Consider the following 21,906-nt stretch of genomic DNA (forward strand, 5'->3'; position numbering starts at 1 on the left):
AGAAAAACATTGTAGAACTTAATTTATTTGAATTTTCTAAATAATTAAATAAAATTATTTTTTATTTATTCAAATTAAGATTTTAAAATCGTGCTTTATAGTGGGTAGGCACGAGCACGGCCCGTTTATTGGTCCGGCACGAGCACGGCCCGGCACGATATGGGCTGGGGCCATGGGCCGGACCGGGCTTAATGTTTAAGTAAATGGGCCGGCACGAGCCCAGCACGATAATAAATGGGTCGGCCCAAGCACGGCACGAAGCACGACTAGACCGGCTTAAAATGGGCCGGGTCAGGTTGGGCCGGCCCGTTTGCCACCTCTAGTTAATAGTGAGGGTTTAGATTGTGATAAAGTTAGCTAAGTAGCTCGTAGGCCTCATCATTTAGCCCGCCCGACCCTAAGCCCGCCCGACCCGTAGGGCCGAAGCTCGACCCGGCCCTTACATTAGGGTGGGCCGGCCCTACCCTTTCTCAAATAGGGTAGGGTAAGGGTCATGCAAATGAAGCCCGGCCCTACCCTACGGCCCGCCCCAATTGAGCCCGTAAGGGCCAAGCCCGGCCCGGCCCTAAAAGCCCTACCCGGCCCAACCCCAAAATTTATATATTATTTTCTATTACATAGGCTTTGTTTTCTTTAACTATTATTTTTCTTGTTACACAACAATTAATATTTATAGATTTAGACTTTGACCTTTTATATTATAGAGTCAATATCATTTCCGTACGTTTGATCAAGACAGTACGTACAGTGGAGGCCTCCGGAGATATCGGAGCGACCTCGCTTGCGAAACCTAGGGTTTCGTTTGCTGGCGGCGGCGATCTCACGGTCCCCAGACCAGGCGGCGATAGGACAACGACGACGAGAAGAAGGAGCGGCGCTGCTGTCCTTTGGCTTCGTCGGCGGAGTTGTTTCCAGATCGGTATTTTGACAGAAAGTTTGAGACGGCTCTGATCGGCGGTGGTTTAGGCTGCTGCGGTTGAGGGTGCAGACCGGAGGGAGCGAAGTGATCCTTCTCGGCAACGGGGGTTGCGTCAGGGCTTTGTCCTTTTGAGCGGCGTTTTGACCGGTGATCCGGGGTTTGTTCATTAGCGGCGAGGAGGCGGCGGCCTGTGTGTTTGTTTGATCCAGGTCGAGGTACGTGTCGAGGTCTAGGCTTGACCATGGCCAGGGTGGAGGTCCACGGCCGGCCACCAGATTGGTGATTGGCTGCTGCTCTCTCGAAGCTTGGTGTGGCCGGATCTGGGAAGGAGGGGGTAAGAGTTTGGGCTTTGGCCACTGTTGGGCCTCCGCCTGCCTGGGCCGCTCATTGTGGTCTAGCTAGGCAGCCGTTTCTCTTCTTTCCTTTTTTGTTTGGATCAGGCCTTTTTGAGGCTTTTGGGAGAGTGGTAGTTTTTCTCTAACCCTATTTTTGTCTCTGGGATGTTACCGTGTGACTGTGTTGTTTTGTTGCGACGTACACCATATGGGTCTTAGGCGTCAAGATGCTCAAGGCAGTGGTTCTGTCACACCCCCAAACCCGAGACCAATATTATATTGAAATATGGTACCCGAATTCGTGATGTGAGTTATTACAAATAAAACTTCCTCAAAGAATAAATTTAAAGTAAAACAATTTGTAAATAAGTCTGAATAGTACTTTTATTAGGAATTGAAATTATTATTTTTACAATACTGAAGTTGAACAAAAATATATTACATTATTTCTCTTGAAATAGTAGTAGAAAATAAAACATTCATTTATTTAGAGAATCACCCCACTTTCCCCAAGCATCTACTCGTTACCTGAAAATAAGAAGGTGTAGCATCATGAGCAACACAAGCCCAGTAAGTACACAACTTACATTCTTATATTAATGTGTCTTATAAGAAATCAAACTTGGACAACCAAGTTAAAATGTACCAAGAACCATTTATAAGTTCATACGAATTCTTAAATATGTATATGTATACACACAATACACACACACATATATACAAATATATTCATTCGTGTGAATGGTTTATGAGACTGGTAATAAATCACTTAATCACATCTCCTTATTGAACCAACAAATATTTCAGCATTAATATATGAAATATATCGCAGACAGATATTTGATCAAAATAATATAAGTACACTTCTCTTCTTAGTGAATTTTCAGATTAACTGGTAACAATTCATAAATACAAGTGCTAGGGTCCAACGTACTATACCCAAAGCACAAGTAAGCCAGGTTGACTGGTAACAAATCACAAATCCACGTACTAGGGTCCAACGTACTATACCCAAAGTACGGGAAAGCCGCAGCATACTAGGGTCCAACGTACTATACCCAAGTATGTATACTCAAAGTAAGCACCCTTCCTAAGAGTATAATAGTGCACTATCTGTAGGGACTAGGGCCCAAGGCTAACTTCCACATAACACCAAAACACGTTTACCAGTAATTCACTTAAGCACGGGGTAGTACTAATCACCCGACTTCACAACTGTACTTCTCAAACATAATCAAATTCACAACATACAATCTTTATGAATTATAGATCATAATATATGTATATGTACTCACACATATAGATACATATACTTAGGAATAATCTCATATGAAAACATGTATAACATAATTGTATATCACAAATAAGTAAATTCACTAGTAAACAACATAATTAAAAAAAGAAGTTTATACATAATTGAAATCAAGTAAAATAGGTAATAATAAAGCACAAGCATTAAATAAGTAACTATAAAAAATTTAACAAAATTAAATTATAGTTAGTATTTCAGTCCTTATGTCCAAATCCATTGAAGTTCATCAACCATGTTCATGTTTCTCCAATTAGAGTCATCAAACTTCAAGATGTGTTATGTTGTCCATCACAAGTCCGAATTAGTCAAATGGGTACACCAATTCAAAGGGTTTTTCACAAGGAATCCAATGGAATAAGTCATGTAATCCAGTTCGAAGTCAAATAGTCCAGAAATGGTGAAGAACCATAACAGTGCAGAAACCAATATTTTTGATACTGCCCTTTGATGTTTAAGTCTTTACGTACGGTGTATTTTACCATTAATTCTCAAACTCTCCAGATCACAAGTAGAGGTCCTAAGCTTCAAATTGATATAAAGTTTGTAGAAAACGGATAAGAAATGAGGGAGATATGAATTTTTGAAGTTGTGATGGCTGTATGAGATTTCCAGCGAGTTTAAAAGTTGAAAACTTTGATTAGCCATAACTTCTTCATTTCTTAACCTTTTTGAGTGATTCAAAAGCCTAAATTGAAGAACTTTTGATGAGGAATTTAATACTGTAATTATTTTTGACAAAACAGAATTTTTTATATACGAAAATACGGGTTTGCAGCAAAGCAGATCCTTTTCCATTTTATCATTGATTATGCAATTTGATAAATCTTAAAGACAAAAGAATATAGAAATGTAATCATGTACTTACTTAAGGAAATCAGAAGGTCTTGTGATCAAACTTTGGACTTCTTTCACAAAAAGGAAACTTCTTAAGAGAAATAGGATGAATGATTTGTGTGAAGAACTTCTAGTTGAGTTTTCTCTTCAACTAAGGGAGTTTTAGATCAATTTTGCATTTGATCTTCAAGCTTGTAGGAAGTATGATCAGATCATATGCTTAAATAGGCTAGAATTAAGCATAAAATAAGTAAGTGACTAATTATTATAAGGTGAGTGACTAGTTACTATTTAGGTTAAATGATTAAAATGATAAGATAAAATTAAAAAAAGTAATAAAAGAAAGAAAGCATAAATCCACTTGCTAAATATATATATATATATATATATATATATACACACACACACATCCATATGCACATTTACCCAATTAATAAGTAAAGAACTTTAGTGCTTTCTTAAGGTAAAAAAAATAGCAATAATTAGTTCTAAAATAACATGCATCACAAAAATAACATAGATAATAGTCTTGGGTTTGAAAACAAATATCGAGTGTACACAAGTAATACGAACTAACGTATTTTAGAAAGTTTACTAGAACTCTAAAAATTTACCTATATAACTTGTAAGTATAGCATGTGGTATCATCGGTTTCAAAAAAAAGTGCTTAGAAGATACTTGGATTACTTCTAAGTTTAAGGTATCTTAGAGTGCTCTACAGTGATACTAAGTTTCAGGTTATTACAGTCTACCCACCTTAAAAGAAAATTCGTCCTCGAATTTTACGTACCTTGTTCTATGAACAATTGCGGATGTTTCTTTCTCATTTCTGATTCTAGTTCCCTAAGCACTTGTAAGGTAGTCTCCAAGTGTTGTGTATGATCCGCTTCATTTTTAGAATAAATCAAAATATCATCAATGAAGACGAAAATGAATTTATCCAGAAATGGACTGAACACTCGGTTCATCAAATCCATGAATATGGCTGGTGCATTGGCTAATCCAAAGGACATCACCAACCACTCATAATGTCCATACCGTGTGTTAAAGGCGGTTTTATGGATATCATCCTCCTTGACCAGAAGTTGATGGTACCCAGAGCGCAAGTCGATCTTTGAAAATATTCGAGCTCCTCGTAGTTGATCAAACAAATCATCGATTCGTGGCAATGGATACTTATTTTTGATAGTCACCTTGTTTAGTTGCCGATAGTCGATGCATAGTCGGAGAGATCCATCTTTCTTCTTTACGAACAAAACAGGTGCTCCCCAACTAGAAGCACTAGGCCGGATAAATCCCAGATCGAGCAACTCTTTGATTTGTGTCTGTAACTCCTTCAATTCCTTTGGTGCCATTCTATAGGGAGTAATAGAAATTGGTCTGGCTTCAGGTATGAGGTCAATGCTGAATTCAATATCTCGGCTTGGAGGTAAATGGGTGATTTCTTGGAAAACATCTTTAAATGAGTTTACCATAGGGATTTGGTCTATTAAAGGTTTTGAACTCTTTAATTCGACATTGGCAAGAATTTTGGAAGATATGAATTTTTTTTTTTTTTGGGCGAGTCACACTGAATTTTTCGAATGGGTTGGCCAGGAATAGTGAAGGTGATGGTTTTCTCACGACAGCCTATAAAGGCATGATATTTGCTTAGCCAATCAAATCCTAGAATTATGTCAAATCGCCTCAAATTTATGACTATGAGGTCCATGGGAAATTCTGTATCTAGAACATGTATAGGACATGATTTGCATACTTTGGTTAAAGTGGTAGATTTTTCTAATGGTGTTGAGACTGTTAAAATTTCATCATGCTCAGTTGGTGTCAATCCCAAAGTTGTGACAAATGCAGCAGACATAAGCGAATCGGATGCGCCAGTATCAAATAGTATATGAGCATGAGTACTATATGCTATTAGCGTACCTTCCATCACGATGTTCTCACGAGCTATGGCATTTAGCTGGACAGGACGAGGTGGTGGGTTATTTTTTTGCCTTGGTGCATCGCACTGATTTGAGAAATGTCCCACCTTCCCACAATTGAAACAAGATCCTAGAATGCGACGTGGCTTTGGACAAGCATTAGACATGTGCCCCGTTTCTCCACAGTTGAAACATCGAATTGGGCCTCTTGCTACCTCCTTTCCTTGTTGAGTTAATGTTGTCGGCTTTTGAAATGCGTCTCTCCTTGTTTGCTGCTTCCATGGTTGTTCGCTTTTCTGGTTAGACATTGGATGACTTCTCTTTCCTCGGAAGCCATTCTCTCGCTCCTTCTCCATGCGGTATTTTTGATTTTCTTCCTCTTGAGTTAGGGCTTTGTCCACAGCTTCCTCGTACGTGATTCCACGTTGAGTGACCATTCTTCGAATATTGGAATTCAGTCCTCCAATGAATCGTCTTGCCTTTTTATCGTCGGTATCTACCATGTGTGGAGCAAAACGAGAAAGTTTAGTGAACTTGGTCTCGTACTCAATCACAGTCATCTTTCCTTGGGTAAGTTGAATAAACTCTAATTCTTTCTTGTCTCTCTCAACTTGTGGAAAATATTTTTCCAGAAATTTCTCTTTGAATACAGCCCATTCCATGAGTTCCATTGCTGCAGGGAGTGTGACACGTTTGACCGTGTCCCACCAGAAACGAGCATCTCCTTCTAAAAGACAAGTAGCCACTCTTCGTAACTCTACTTGGGTACAGTCCATCATTTCAAAGTGGATTTTCAGATTGTAAATCCATTCTTCAGCCTCGTGAGGTTTCCCTCCAGTAAATTTCCTTGCTCCTAGACTCCTTATGTGTGTTACTAGTCGTCCTAGCCTCCCACCGACTTGATTTGCCTCCATCCTTCTTGCGAAGGCTTCGACGAAATCATCTGCGTCGACAGGTGGATTTCTTCTATCGGCCATGGTCCTATTTAAAGAAAATGATCTACATGGTTATACTCTAAACCAAAATATTCTTAAATCAAATATTTTATATTAAACATATTACACATAGGTCAGAAAAGGCTTCTAAGAGCTATTTTCTAACATCATCTTGACTTACAAGTATTATTGAAATAAACAACATGGAAGGAAAATCCAAACAACAAATTTCTAGGGTCTCTCCTTATTTTAAGAACTACCCTTCTCCAGGACCACATTAGGACTAGAGGTATTTGTTTCCTCCATTCCGTCATTTAAACCAGGAGTAGGCATAAAACCAAAAGGAATAGACACATGGGGGCGAACACTCATGTATGGCTTTGATCTAATATGTGTATGAACATGAGAAGATGATGGTGCAGCAACATCTTTGACATGTTTAACACTAAGAGATTCTACTGACTCTTCAGATTGAGCTATTTGTTGGTAATTAGGTGGTCCCCAATCTTTCGTCCTAAGCATCCCATTTGCAATGGCCTCATCATGTAGAATCATCATGTTTTCGGGATTACTTAAAATCCATCTAGCTTCCATGTATAGATTAATTCCTTCATTAACATATAAAGTTGCCATGTAGTACTTATCATCAAGGTTAATGCCAGGGTTGTCTTGGGAGATGTCAATACACATGTTATATGCTAGTTGCCTAGCCTTGGCATGTAGTTCCGAATACTCATTCCCATATTGGACATCACTTCGCAAAGCTTCTACGTATCGATAATCCATACTGTTAAGTGATCATTGATAAATAGATACATAAGTAACAAAATTCAAACTAAAACATTAATGATATTAATATGATTCAAACACAAAACTTCAAGATGCAACAAACTATATATAAATAAGAATTTACACAACTTTTACGTGCTGAACGATACACATAAATATAACCCTCCCCGTTCTTGTTAAGTTTTCAAATTTTTTTTTTTTTTTTTTTTTTTTTTTGCAAAACTTAAGAGAACGAAAGCTCTGATACCAATCTGTCACACCCCCAAACCCGAGACCAATATTATATTGAAATATGGTACCCGAATTCGTGATGTGAGTTATTACAAATAAAACTTCCTCAAAGAATAAATTTAAAGTAAAACAATTTGTAAATAAGTCTGAATAGTACTTTTATTAGGAATTGAAATTATTATTTTTACAATACTGAAGTTGAACAAAAATATATTACATTATTTCTCTTGAAATAGTAGTAGAAAATAAAACATTCATTTATTTAGAGAATCACCCCACTTTCCCCAAGCATCTACTCGTTACCTGAAAATAAGAAGGTGTAGCATCATGAGCAACACAAGCCCAGTAAGTACACAACTTACATTCTTATATTAATGTGTCTTATAAGAAATCAAACTTGGACAACCAAGTTAAAATGTACCAAGAACCATTTATAAGTTCATACGAATTCTTAAATATGTATATGTATACACACAATACACACACACATATATACAAATATATTCATTCGTGTGAATGGTTTATGAGACTGGTAATAAATCACTTAATCACATCTCCTTATTGAACCAACAAATATTTCAGCATTAATATATGAAATATATCGCAGACAGATATTTGATCAAAATAATATAAGTACACTTCTCTTCTTAGTGAATTTTCAGATTAACTGGTAACAATTCATAAATACAAGTGCTAGGGTCCAACGTACTATACCCAAAGCACAAGTAAGCCAGGTTGACTGGTAACAAATCACAAATCCACGTACTAGGGTCCAACGTACTATACCCAAAGTACGGGAAAGCCGCAGCATACTAGGGTCCAACGTACTATACCCAAGTATGTATACTCAAAGTAAGCACCCTTCCTAAGAGTATAATAGTGCACTATCTGTAGGGACTAGGGCCCAAGGCTAACTTCCACATAACACCAAAACACGTTTACCAGTAATTCACTTAAGCACGGGGTAGTACTAATCACCCGACTTCACAACTGTACTTCTCAAACATAATCAAATTCACAACATACAATCTTTATGAATTATAGATCATAATATATGTATATGTACTCACACATATAGATACATATACTTAGGAATAATCTCATATGAAAACATGTATAACATAATTGTATATCACAAATAAGTAAATTCACTAGTAAACAACATAATTAAAAAAAGAAGTTTATACATAATTGAAATCAAGTAAAATAGGTAATAATAAAGCACAAGCATTAAATAAGTAACTATAAAAAATTTAACAAAATTAAATTATAGTTAGTATTTCAGTCCTTATGTCCAAATCCATTGAAGTTCATCAACCATGTTCATGTTTCTCCAATTAGAGTCATCAAACTTCAAGATGTGTTATGTTGTCCATCACAAGTCCGAATTAGTCAAATGGGTACACCAATTCAAAGGGTTTTTCACAAGGAATCCAATGGAATAAGTCATGTAATCCAGTTCGAAGTCAAATAGTCCAGAAATGGTGAAGAACCATAACAGTGCAGAAACCAATATTTTTGATACTGCCCTTTGATGTTTAAGTCTTTACGTACGGTGTATTTTACCATTAATTCTCAAACTCTCCAGATCACAAGTAGAGGTCCTAAGCTTCAAATTGATATAAAGTTTGTAGAAAACGGATAAGAAATGAGGGAGATATGAATTTTTGAAGTTGTGATGGCTGTATGAGATTTCCAGCGAGTTTAAAAGTTGAAAACTTTGATTAGCCATAACTTCTTCATTTCTTAACCTTTTTGAGTGATTCAAAAGCCTAAATTGAAGAACTTTTGATGAGGAATTTAATACTGTAATTATTTTTGACAAAACAGAATTTTTTATATACGAAAATACGGGTTTGCAGCAAAGCAGATCCTTTTCCATTTTATCATTGATTATGCAATTTGATAAATCTTAAAGACAAAAGAATATAGAAATGTAATCATGTACTTACTTAAGGAAATCAGAAGGTCTTGTGATCAAACTTTGGACTTCTTTCACAAAAAGGAAACTTCTTAAGAGAAATAGGATGAATGATTTGTGTGAAGAACTTCTAGTTGAGTTTTCTCTTCAACTAAGGGAGTTTTAGATCAATTTTGCATTTGATCTTCAAGCTTGTAGGAAGTATGATCAGATCATATGCTTAAATAGGCTAGAATTAAGCATAAAATAAGTAAGTGACTAATTATTATAAGGTGAGTGACTAGTTACTATTTAGGTTAAATGATTAAAATGATAAGATAAAATTAAAAAAAGTAATAAAAGAAAGAAAGCATAAATCCACTTGCTAAATATATATATATATATATATATATATATACACACACACACATCCATATGCACATTTACCCAATTAATAAGTAAAGAACTTTAGTGCTTTCTTAAGGTAAAAAAAATAGCAATAATTAGTTCTAAAATAACATGCATCACAAAAATAACATAGATAATAGTCTTGGGTTTGAAAACAAATATCGAGTGTACACAAGTAATACGAACTAACGTATTTTAGAAAGTTTACTAGAACTCTAAAAATTTACCTATATAACTTGTAAGTATAGCATGTGGTATCATCGGTTTCAAAAAAAAGTGCTTAGAAGATACTTGGATTACTTCTAAGTTTAAGGTATCTTAGAGTGCTCTACAGTGATACTAAGTTTCAGGTTATTACAGTCTACCCACCTTAAAAGAAAATTCGTCCTCGAATTTTACGTACCTTGTTCTATGAACAATTGCGGATGTTTCTTTCTCATTTCTGATTCTAGTTCCCTAAGCACTTGTAAGGTAGTCTCCAAGTGTTGTGTATGATCCGCTTCATTTTTAGAATAAATCAAAATATCATCAATGAAGACGAAAATGAATTTATCCAGAAATGGACTGAACACTCGGTTCATCAAATCCATGAATATGGCTGGTGCATTGGCTAATCCAAAGGACATCACCAACCACTCATAATGTCCATACCGTGTGTTAAAGGCGGTTTTATGGATATCATCCTCCTTGACCAGAAGTTGATGGTACCCAGAGCGCAAGTCGATCTTTGAAAATATTCGAGCTCCTCGTAGTTGATCAAACAAATCATCGATTCGTGGCAATGGATACTTATTTTTGATAGTCACCTTGTTTAGTTGCCGATAGTCGATGCATAGTCGGAGAGATCCATCTTTCTTCTTTACGAACAAAACAGGTGCTCCCCAACTAGAAGCACTAGGCCGGATAAATCCCAGATCGAGCAACTCTTTGATTTGTGTCTGTAACTCCTTCAATTCCTTTGGTGCCATTCTATAGGGAGTAATAGAAATTGGTCTGGCTTCAGGTATGAGGTCAATGCTGAATTCAATATCTCGGCTTGGAGGTAAATGGGTGATTTCTTGGAAAACATCTTTAAATGAGTTTACCATAGGGATTTGGTCTATTAAAGGTTTTGAACTCTTTAATTCGACATTGGCAAGAATTTTGGAAGATATGAATTTTTTTTTTTTTTGGGCGAGTCACACTGAATTTTTCGAATGGGTTGGCCAGGAATAGTGAAGGTGATGGTTTTCTCACGACAGCCTATAAAGGCATGATATTTGCTTAGCCAATCAAATCCTAGAATTATGTCAAATCGCCTCAAATTTATGACTATGAGGTCCATGGGAAATTCTGTATCTAGAACATGTATAGGACATGATTTGCATACTTTGGTTAAAGTGGTAGATTTTTCTAATGGTGTTGAGACTGTTAAAATTTCATCATGCTCAGTTGGTGTCAATCCCAAAGTTGTGACAAATGCAGCAGACATAAGCGAATCGGATGCGCCAGTATCAAATAGTATATGAGCATGAGTACTATATGCTATTAGCGTACCTTCCATCACGATGTTCTCACGAGCTATGGCATTTAGCTGGACAGGACGAGGTGGTGGGTTATTTTTTTGCCTTGGTGCATCGCACTGATTTGAGAAATGTCCCACCTTCCCACAATTGAAACAAGATCCTAGAATGCGACGTGGCTTTGGACAAGCATTAGACATGTGCCCCGTTTCTCCTGTCACGCCCCGAATTTTGAATAACCAATTCAAATCCGAAACATGAATAAACAATTAATACAAATAACGTTCTGAATTTTTTTCTCACAAACAAACATACCACTCGCCACTCAACACAAAAACTCGAAAACCTCGAGTTAATTATTACAATTCACTCTTACAAAGTAAAATTGCAAAGCTCTAAATGAGCATAACAAACCTCACAATATAATGCTGTAATTCACATAACACTACTCTAAGCAGCCCGATCACCGTCCTGGTTCTCCTGACCTGTAGGATTTCCCGCTACACAATTTGAATAGTGTACCGGGAGTTGCAACAACACAAAACCCGGTAAGCTTTTTACAGCCAGTATGAGTAAACAAGAAAGAACTGTTGATTTTAAATTACAATTCTTATAACTCAACAACACAACCAACAATCTCAACATCCACGACGCAAACGTCAAACCCATTCAATATCACCACTTTGGTCCTATCTCACAACACTATCACCACTTGGGTCCCATCCCATAACACGTTAGAGCTCTAACTGCCTCGTTACCTCTGACACCTTGGCCTAGGGTCAAGCAACGGCAAAAATACTTCGGTTAACACTATAACCGTCGCGCTTTGGACATCCCCGTCCTCAGCACCATATACTTCGGTTAATAATAAACCGTCGCGCTTTGGACATCCCCGTCCTCAGCACACAACTTCGGTTAATAATAAACCGTCGCACCTTGGACATCCCCGTCCTCAGTACACAAACACTCCGGTTATCCTTAACCGTCGAACTTCGGACACCTCATCCTCAGAACCCTACATTCTCTGACTCTATACATCCTCCAATGTAAATCATGAATATTAACAAGAACTCATCAATCATGTTCATCACATATAAATATGGTAAGTCACATGTCAATTTATAATAATTTAATCATCTCAATTTCACACTCTTCAATGTCACGCCATTCACATATAATCACGTAAATATATATATACGTAATTATCCGCTCAGGGATAATCACTAATACCAACTATAGTTCACACAAGAAAATCGTGAAATTCATTTTGTATAATTAAAATCATTTTACTTACCTATGGACCGTAATTGATCAAGTCCATATGATTTTAAAACAAATATTTATTCCATAAATATTTTCACGCAATTACGACAAAATAAGGTAATTAAATTTATTCGGTTCGTAATATGAACCACGTGAGGTTTACTCACCTCGATAATCCCGCTGCGTCTTCAATTCAGCTCAAAATACGATCCACAATCGTCCACCAACTCAAACCGTCAATAACCTAATCCAATAATGATCTTAACTTAGCCAACAACTCATAAATGTAATTAAACGACGATCCAACGGTCAGATCTGAATATAATGATGATCCAACGGTCGGATTCAAATTAAACGATGATCCAACGGTCGGATCTGAATTTAATGATGATCCAACGGTCGGATCCTCACGGATCGCCCTTAGGATCATCCTCCAAAATTATCACGAAGATCCAACGGTCAGATCTTCCTGAATCGCCCTTACTAACATCTCCACAAAATTATATGAAAATCCGACGGTCGGATTCTCACGAATCGCCTTCCGAATAACTATTTCTCAATTATACGAAGATCCAACGGTCGGATCTTCGCCCGTGACCTCACAAAGTCATCGGGACAGTCATACGATCAACATACTAAAATTTGAAGTAAAACCGATGGTCTGATCTTCACAGATCGTAAACCGAAGATAAAACGTAAAAACCGTAAATAGTAACGTAAAAACGTAAATCCACTATTTATCAACTTTTTCTAACATGACCATGTTATATATCAAAACGCTCGTAAGGATGCGTAGATCATCACCTAGATAATAAAAACTCAAAATATGGTCGAATACGCCGCCACAAGCGGCGGTCAGTGGGCGGTCAACGGCGGTCAACGCGGCGGTCAACCACCTCCGATGCAAAAGTCGTCAACTACAAACTTGTTCAAAATGACGAGTTGATCCACTTTCATAACTAGCATGAAGTCTGAAAACGAAAGGAAGTGGTCGGAAATTACCTAGAACAGTCGAGGTGGCCGGAAAATTTCCAGAATCCGGCGAAATTTGCAGAATCCGGCAAGGCTTGATTTCGACGTCAAAACTTCAATTTCAGGCTTCGATTCCTTCTAGAGAGTTGTTAAGAAACTCAAGACGAACGCATTGGTTCAAGAATCACAGAAAAATATGGTCTGTAGCTCGAGATATACCGATCGAAAGCTTCGGTGGTCGGAAAATTTGCAGAATTTTGCAGAATCCGGCGAGGGCTCCGATCGACGTAAAAACTTCAATTTCAGGCCTCGATGCCTTCTAGAGAGTTGTTAACAACATCAAGGGGAACCCACTGGAAAAAGAATCAATCAAAACGATGCACTACAGCTCGAGATATACCGATCGAAGCTTCGGTTTTCGATTTGATCGGGTCTGGCTTCCAGCCGCCACCACGAGTAGCGCCGCCGTGCAAGGCCACTTCTGGGAGCTTCAGGACGTTGAGGCGAGCTCGTGGGTGAAGTTTGGTGAGGATTGTTGGCCGGTAGCTTGAGATATCAAGCTTGGAACCAAAACGAGCTCAAACCGGGCGGAGCTTCCCGCCGCCGCTGGTGGCCGTGTCGTGGTTCAAGGCTGCTACCTGCAGCTGCGCAAGGTCGAGGCGAAGCTATAGGAAGTGTTCTGGTCTTGATTGGTGGCCGGTGGAGTGAGAGAGAGTTTGGAGAAGTTTTGCTCTGTTTTGGGTGGTTTCGGACGTGAGAGAGAGAGAATTCGTTTCTTAGCTTAATTGATTCGTTCTTCCACTCATGCATAATCATGTTAAAGCACCGGCCTTCAAATTATGCAATTGTCCACTAACCTTAAATCACGGAACCGGTGTTTGCCACCAAATTGTTTGATTAAAAAAAAACTAGGTTATTACAATCTACCCTCCTTAAAGAAATTTCGTCCCGAAATTTAAGCGCAAGTTAATTGCTCTCGATTACAGTTAACCTAACCATCGAATCTCCATCTTTCCCAAAACTGTAGTAATCTACAAAACCACAGCCCTTTGTATAAAAATACATTCCTATGGCCACTAAATCCTTTCATCACAAACGTAAACTCACACAACGAGAATTCACAAATGAAATCCTCATCCCCACTTAAGTCATCAACATGACATTCCTTCACCGCATCATTTCTCAAAATTACAACACAACAATTGCCTCAAGCAACCCACACTCAAATCACCACGTGGCATTGCACATATAGCTGTTTTCACACAGATCGTCATCCTGTACTGGCATACAAGCACAGTAAACACTCCCACAAAGCGTTTCGCTTCTCAATTAGCATCACTCAAAACAAATCATTCTCAAAAGCACGCCAATAAAACATGTCACCCAGTGATGATGACTTGGGCTTGCTCAATCCTTGGGCTAAGCATTAGGGCTGGCCAATTGGGCCGAAGAAACCGAACCATCCACATTTAGAACCGGCTCGAACCAATTTGGGTTTAACATTTGGGCCTACCATTCGGGCCGAACAATTGGGCTTACCATTTGGGCCTACCATTTGGGCTTACTATTTGGGCTTACTATTTGGGCCTACCAATCGGCCCACCAACTTCCAGCTCGGCTACGGTATGAAATTGTACATACCGTATATACGTATGCATACCGTACAGATCGTATATACGTATGCATACCGTACAACTGTATATTCGTATGCATACCGTACAGACCGTATATACGTATGCATACTGTACAACTGTATATAAGTATACATACCGTACAGACCGTATATACGTATGTATACCGTACATACCGTATATACGTCCGTATATCAAGCATATACGAGATCCAAAAATATTTGTAAGAGGTAAGGTTCGAACTCCCGACCTCAAACACGAAGGTTTTGCTCCCAACCACTGAAGCAAGAGCTGCCTTCATTAATATATGCTCACGTGTTATATTTATTATGTCATAAGCGACATAAATAAAATAACGGGGGAGGCAAGGTTCGAAACCTTAACCTGCTGCACAAGGGCTTTGCCCACCAACCACTGGAGCACAAGCTGTGCTTAATATAATGTGTACAAATGTTTTACTTATTATGTCATAAGCGAACATAATAAAAATAAACGAGAGGCAAGGTTCGAACCTCTGACCTCTTGTACATGAGCCTTGCTCTTCAACCACTAGAGCACCAGCTGCTCTCGTTACTATCCATGCAACTTCTTTTATTTATTCTATCATAAGCGATAGAATAACAACAAACTGTCGGTACACTCCACGTGCCACGACACGTCTCTTCCGTGATTTACGGAAAGCAAATCACTTTCGGCTAAAGCTGTCTGCCACAGCGTCTCGAGGTTCGGCCTGTCCCCTTACACGCTCAACACGCGCCAACAGCTTTTCCGGGTTTCGGGGCGACTTTAATCCAACGCGTGGATTCAAATTCTGAGATCGTTCATCCAACGGTGGAGATCTGCTCACCTTGTTCTATAAATAGGTGCATTCTGGAGAAAAACTGTTCACTCCAAAAGAAAAGAAATTTTTCTTCCGAGCTCAAGTCTTTCTCTCTCAACTCTTCAGCCTTTCTCTTCTCAAATCCTTTCTTCATCAATTTCAATCCTTCTCTTCTGATCTTCTCTCCCATCTAGTTGATTCAATCCCATCTTTCCTCTGAACTTTCAGATCTTCAATATTTTCCTCCAAATCTTCAATCCTTCTTTCTCAGATCTTTTCTTCCATTTGAAGATTCGATCTCATCTTTCCTCTGAGAATCTCAGATCTCCAATCACCAGTTCAACAACTCCAATCCTTCTAACAAAATCTCCCTCAAACACTAAACCATGTATTCCTCGATTTCCACATCCTCTCACCCCATGACCCAAGAGCCACGAACTCTGCAACTAATGGAGCTCCAAACCCCGCAACAAATGGAACCACAACAACAGCAACCAACAGAGGAGGGAGGAAACACCCAAGCAGCTGGAAGTAGTGCCAACATGGATTTCTGGCGAAGCCGTACCAGGTGGATTCCTACTCCAGAACAAATAAGAATCCTCAAGGATCTTTACTATGTCAAGGGATTTAAGTGCCCAACTACAGAGCAGATTCACGAGATCTGTCTCCAGCTGAACCAGTATGGGCATGTTGAGGGTAAGAACATTTACTTTTGGTTCCAGAACGTCAGGGCTCGAGAGAAGCAGATGAATAGGTGTAATCAGGCTGCTCCAGTGCCCATGAGAACTAGTTCTCTTGGTACTGGTAGATCCATTGATCTCAATTTTGGGTCCACTGGTTCTACTGGTGCTGGTGGATCCATCGACATCAATTTTGGGCCAGCTGGTGGATCCATTGACATCAATTTTGGGTCCACTAGTTCTACTGATGATGGTAGATCCATTGATCTCAACTTTGGTTCCACCTATTCTACTGGTAATGAAGGATTTCTTGATTTAAATTCTGTTTCATATTCTTCCTCACACTTCAACACTAATACTAGTACAACTCTTTTGGCACAACAGGAGGACAAACATCCCTGCAACAACGAGGAGGAGATCACCAGGAGGTTCAAACTCTTCCTCTGTTCCCCGTGCACGGCGAGGACGTCTTTGGTAACCTGAAGGCTACTTCCGAGGAAGGTAGCGCTTTTGGTTACTATTCTGGTGGCTCAGGCGGTTACCACAGTGGCTCAAACGTTTCTCTTGAGCTCAGCCTCAACCCATCCGGAGCTGCTGACTAGGCTTAGTATAGCATAGTCCTCGCTTTTTTTTTTTCTTTTTTTTTTCTTTTTTTTTTTGTAATATAAACTCAATAAGATGGTGTGCATGTTTTCTTTCCTGTTTGTTTAACCAACAACAACACCAAGGATCGAACCTTGGTCACCCAATACTGTTTTCAAAACCATAAACAACTCTACTGCACACATCTTTCATAATGATTTATCACAAACAATCAATTAAGTTGCACAGAGGTCAAGCTAGTATCCTCTGAGTCAAACCAAACACAATAATTTCGTCGCTAGAATTAGGGATTAATAAAGCTAAACACTTCCTGAGTTAACTAGGAAAACTCACATCCTTAGAGTTACTCGTGCTAGTCTTATAAAATCTCAACCATTCCCTCTAAAACATGCTCCATCAAACTTACCATAATTCAACCCTAAGATTTCACGATTCATACGTCGAATCAACTCCATACCGCATAGTAATTCACTTGAACCACTATGGATACCCAATCATGTCACTATCATCAATACCCAAAATTGTATTTAACCATTTCACCTAAAATCCATAACCATAGAAACACACTCTCGTCCAAGATCATTAACAAAGAGTTGATTCTAATTCTCCCCATTATCTATCAACTAAAAATCAAACTCTATTTCAAAACTTTAAGTGTCCCGTCTACATAAACTTAAAACACAAAACAACCTCAAATATATAGTCGTTCGTCTCAATCACTCAAACACGAGATCAAACTCCTTTCTCACAACTTAAACCCTGCTCATCAACTTACAAACACATGGAAGAATTAACCACAATAATTCATTCCCAAACCGCAATACTACCCACCACTCCACATGAGTCAAGAATCAAATCAAAAACATCTGTATATCCAACCTAATAAGGCAAAAATTCCATCAATTCATACTCGTATCCACACTAGGTACGTGCATAGGCCAACATCATGCCTTCAACCAAACACCTCAACATCCAAAAGAACCTCACTTCCATAAAACAATCACCCTAACTCAATAGAGTTAAATCCGAAGGTTTCCATCCCTTAAAGATTATAACTCGCGGTAACTGAACTTATTCAAATACGAACCTACAAGACAACTCTGTAGTTCTAAGTACTACTCCTTCGAATATTCAACACCTAAGAAATATAGTATGCTTGGCTAATACACGTATAACACTTAAAACACAGTATAAGTCAAATACAAGTCCATATTAACCAAGTCAATACTACAGGGAAGGTGTTAACGTTCCTAAAACGACTTAGCGGCCTAAACAACTTCCAACACTCACACATACCCAATGACTTAGCCAATACCGAAGAGCGCACGATGGGGATCCGCTGCAGACGGGCCATCACTCGGAAGGTATTGACACGTCACCAAATATGTACCTTACGCTCTGATACCAAACTGTCACGCCCCGAATTTTGAATAACCAATTCAAATCCGAAACATGAATAAACAATTAATACAAATAACGTTCTGAATTTTTTTCTCACAAACAAACATACCACTCGCCACTCAACACAAAAACTCGAAAACCTCGAGTTAATTATTACAATTCACTCTTACAAAGTAAAATTGCAAAGCTCTAAATGAGCATAACAAACCTCACAATATAATGCTGTAATTCACATAACACTACTCTAAGCAGCCCGATCACCGTCCTGGTTCTCCTGACCTGTAGGATTTCCCGCTACACAATTTGAATAGTGTACCGGGAGTTGCAACAACACAAAACCCGGTAAGCTTTTTACAGCCAGTATGAGTAAACAAGAAAGAACTGTTGATTTTAAATTACAATTCTTATAACTCAACAACACAACCAACAATCTCAACATCCACGACGCAAACGTCAAACCCATTCAATATCACCACTTTGGTCCTATCTCACAACACTATCACCACTTGGGTCCCATCCCATAACACGTTAGAGCTCTAACTGCCTCGTTACCTCTGACACCTTGGCCTAGGGTCAAGCAACGGCAAAAATACTTCGGTTAACACTATAACCGTCGCGCTTTGGACATCCCCGTCCTCAGCACCATATACTTCGGTTAATAATAAACCGTCGCGCTTTGGACATCCCCGTCCTCAGCACACAACTTCGGTTAATAATAAACCGTCGCACCTTGGACATCCCCGTCCTCAGTACACAAACACTCCGGTTATCCTTAACCGTCGAACTTCGGACACCTCATCCTCAGAACCCTACATTCTCTGACTCTATACATCCTCCAATGTAAATCATGAATATTAACAAGAACTCATCAATCATGTTCATCACATATAAATATGGTAAGTCACATGTCAATTTATAATAATTTAATCATCTCAATTTCACACTCTTCAATGTCACGCCATTCACATATAATCACGTAAATATATATATACGTAATTATCCGCTCAGGGATAATCACTAATACCAACTATAGTTCACACAAGAAAATCGTGAAATTCATTTTGTATAATTAAAATCATTTTACTTACCTATGGACCGTAATTGATCAAGTCCATATGATTTTAAAACAAATATTTATTCCATAAATATTTTCACGCAATTACGACAAAATAAGGTAATTAAATTTATTCGGTTCGTAATATGAACCACGTGAGGTTTACTCACCTCGATAATCCCGCTGCGTCTTCAATTCAGCTCAAAATACGATCCACAATCGTCCACCAACTCAAACCGTCAATAACCTAATCCAATAATGATCTTAACTTAGCCAACAACTCATAAATGTAATTAAACGACGATCCAACGGTCAGATCTGAATATAATGATGATCCAACGGTCGGATTCAAATTAAACGATGATCCAACGGTCGGATCTGAATTTAATGATGATCCAACGGTCGGATCCTCACGGATCGCCCTTAGGATCATCCTCCAAAATTATCACGAAGATCCAACGGTCAGATCTTCCTGAATCGCCCTTACTAACATCTCCACAAAATTATATGAAAATCCGACGGTCGGATTCTCACGAATCGCCTTCCGAATAACTATTTCTCAATTATACGAAGATCCAACGGTCGGATCTTCGCCCGTGACCTCACAAAGTCATCGGGACAGTCATACGATCAACATACTAAAATTTGAAGTAAAACCGATGGTCTGATCTTCACAGATCGTAAACCGAAGATAAAACGTAAAAACCGTAAATAGTAACGTAAAAACGTAAATCCACTATTTATCAACTTTTTCTAACATGACCATGTTATATATCAAAACGCTCGTAAGGATGCGTAGATCATCACCTAGATAATAAAAACTCAAAATATGGTCGAATACGCCGCCACAAGCGGCGGTCAGTGGGCGGTCAACGGCGGTCAACGCGGCGGTCAACCACCTCCGATGCAAAAGTCGTCAACTACAAACTTGTTCAAAATGACGAGTTGATCCACTTTCATAACTAGCATGAAGTCTGAAAACGAAAGGAAGTGGTCGGAAATTACCTAGAACAGTCGAGGTGGCCGGAAAATTTCCAGAATCCGGCGAAATTTGCAGAATCCGGCAAGGCTTGATTTCGACGTCAAAACTTCAATTTCAGGCTTCGATTCCTTCTAGAGAGTTGTTAAGAAACTCAAGACGAACGCATTGGTTCAAGAATCACAGAAAAATATGGTCTGTAGCTCGAGATATACCGATCGAAAGCTTCGGTGGTCGGAAAATTTGCAGAATTTTGCAGAATCCGGCGAGGGCTCCGATCGACGTAAAAACTTCAATTTCAGGCCTCGATGCCTTCTAGAGAGTTGTTAACAACATCAAGGGGAACCCACTGGAAAAAGAATCAATCAAAACGATGCACTACAGCTCGAGATATACCGATCGAAGCTTCGGTTTTCGATTTGATCGGGTCTGGCTTCCAGCCGCCACCACGAGTAGCGCCGCCGTGCAAGGCCACTTCTGGGAGCTTCAGGACGTTGAGGCGAGCTCGTGGGTGAAGTTTGGTGAGGATTGTTGGCCGGTAGCTTGAGATATCAAGCTTGGAACCAAAACGAGCTCAAACCGGGCGGAGCTTCCCGCCGCCGCTGGTGGCCGTGTCGTGGTTCAAGGCTGCTACCTGCAGCTGCGCAAGGTCGAGGCGAAGCTATAGGAAGTGTTCTGGTCTTGATTGGTGGCCGGTGGAGTGAGAGAGAGTTTGGAGAAGTTTTGCTCTGTTTTGGGTGGTTTCGGACGTGAGAGAGAGAGAATTCGTTTCTTAGCTTAATTGATTCGTTCTTCCACTCATGCATAATCATGTTAAAGCACCGGCCTTCAAATTATGCAATTGTCCACTAACCTTAAATCACGGAACCGGTGTTTGCCACCAAATTGTTTGATTAAAAAAAAACTAGGTTATTACATCTCCACAGTTGAAACATCGAATTGGGCCTCTTGCTACCTCCTTTCCTTGTTGAGTTAATGTTGTCGGCTTTTGAAATGCGTCTCTCCTTGTTTGCTGCTTCCATGGTTGTTCGCTTTTCTGGTTAGACATTGGATGACTTCTCTTTCCTCGGAAGCCATTCTCTCGCTCCTTCTCCATGCGGTATTTTTGATTTTCTTCCTCTTGAGTTAGGGCTTTGTCCACAGCTTCCTCGTACGTGATTCCACGTTGAGTGACCATTCTTCGAATATTGGAATTCAGTCCTCCAATGAATCGTCTTGCCTTTTTATCGTCGGTATCTACCATGTGTGGAGCAAAACGAGAAAGTTTAGTGAACTTGGTCTCGTACTCAATCACAGTCATCTTTCCTTGGGTAAGTTGAATAAACTCTAATTCTTTCTTGTCTCTCTCAACTTGTGGAAAATATTTTTCCAGAAATTTCTCTTTGAATACAGCCCATTCCATGAGTTCCATTGCTG

General features: G+C 39.1%; 2 long non-coding RNA genes across 2 annotated transcripts; both read right to left on the reverse strand.

The window, feature by feature from the left end:
* Nucleotides 1-11,354: 11,354 nt before the first annotated feature.
* On the reverse strand, nt 11,355-13,970 carry LOC133735218 (uncharacterized). The gene is made up of 3 exons (XR_009858844.1): nt 13,353-13,970; nt 12,518-12,594; nt 11,355-11,587 (listed from the first exon to the last, which is right to left on the reverse strand). It is a non-coding gene; the product is annotated as an uncharacterized LOC133735218 (long non-coding RNA).
* Nucleotides 13,971-17,203: 3,233 nt separating this feature from the next.
* Nucleotides 17,204-21,136, reverse strand: LOC133741062 (uncharacterized). Its single transcript, XR_009861593.1, has 3 exons — nt 20,517-21,136; nt 19,682-19,758; nt 17,204-18,751 (listed from the first exon to the last, which is right to left on the reverse strand). It is a non-coding gene; the product is annotated as an uncharacterized LOC133741062 (long non-coding RNA).
* Between the last annotated feature and the right edge of the window lie 770 nt (nt 21,137-21,906).

Source organism: Rosa rugosa, chromosome 3 (assembly GCF_958449725.1).
Source record: "Rosa rugosa chromosome 3, drRosRugo1.1, whole genome shotgun sequence".
Classification (NCBI taxonomy): domain Eukaryota; kingdom Viridiplantae; phylum Streptophyta; class Magnoliopsida; order Rosales; family Rosaceae; genus Rosa; species Rosa rugosa.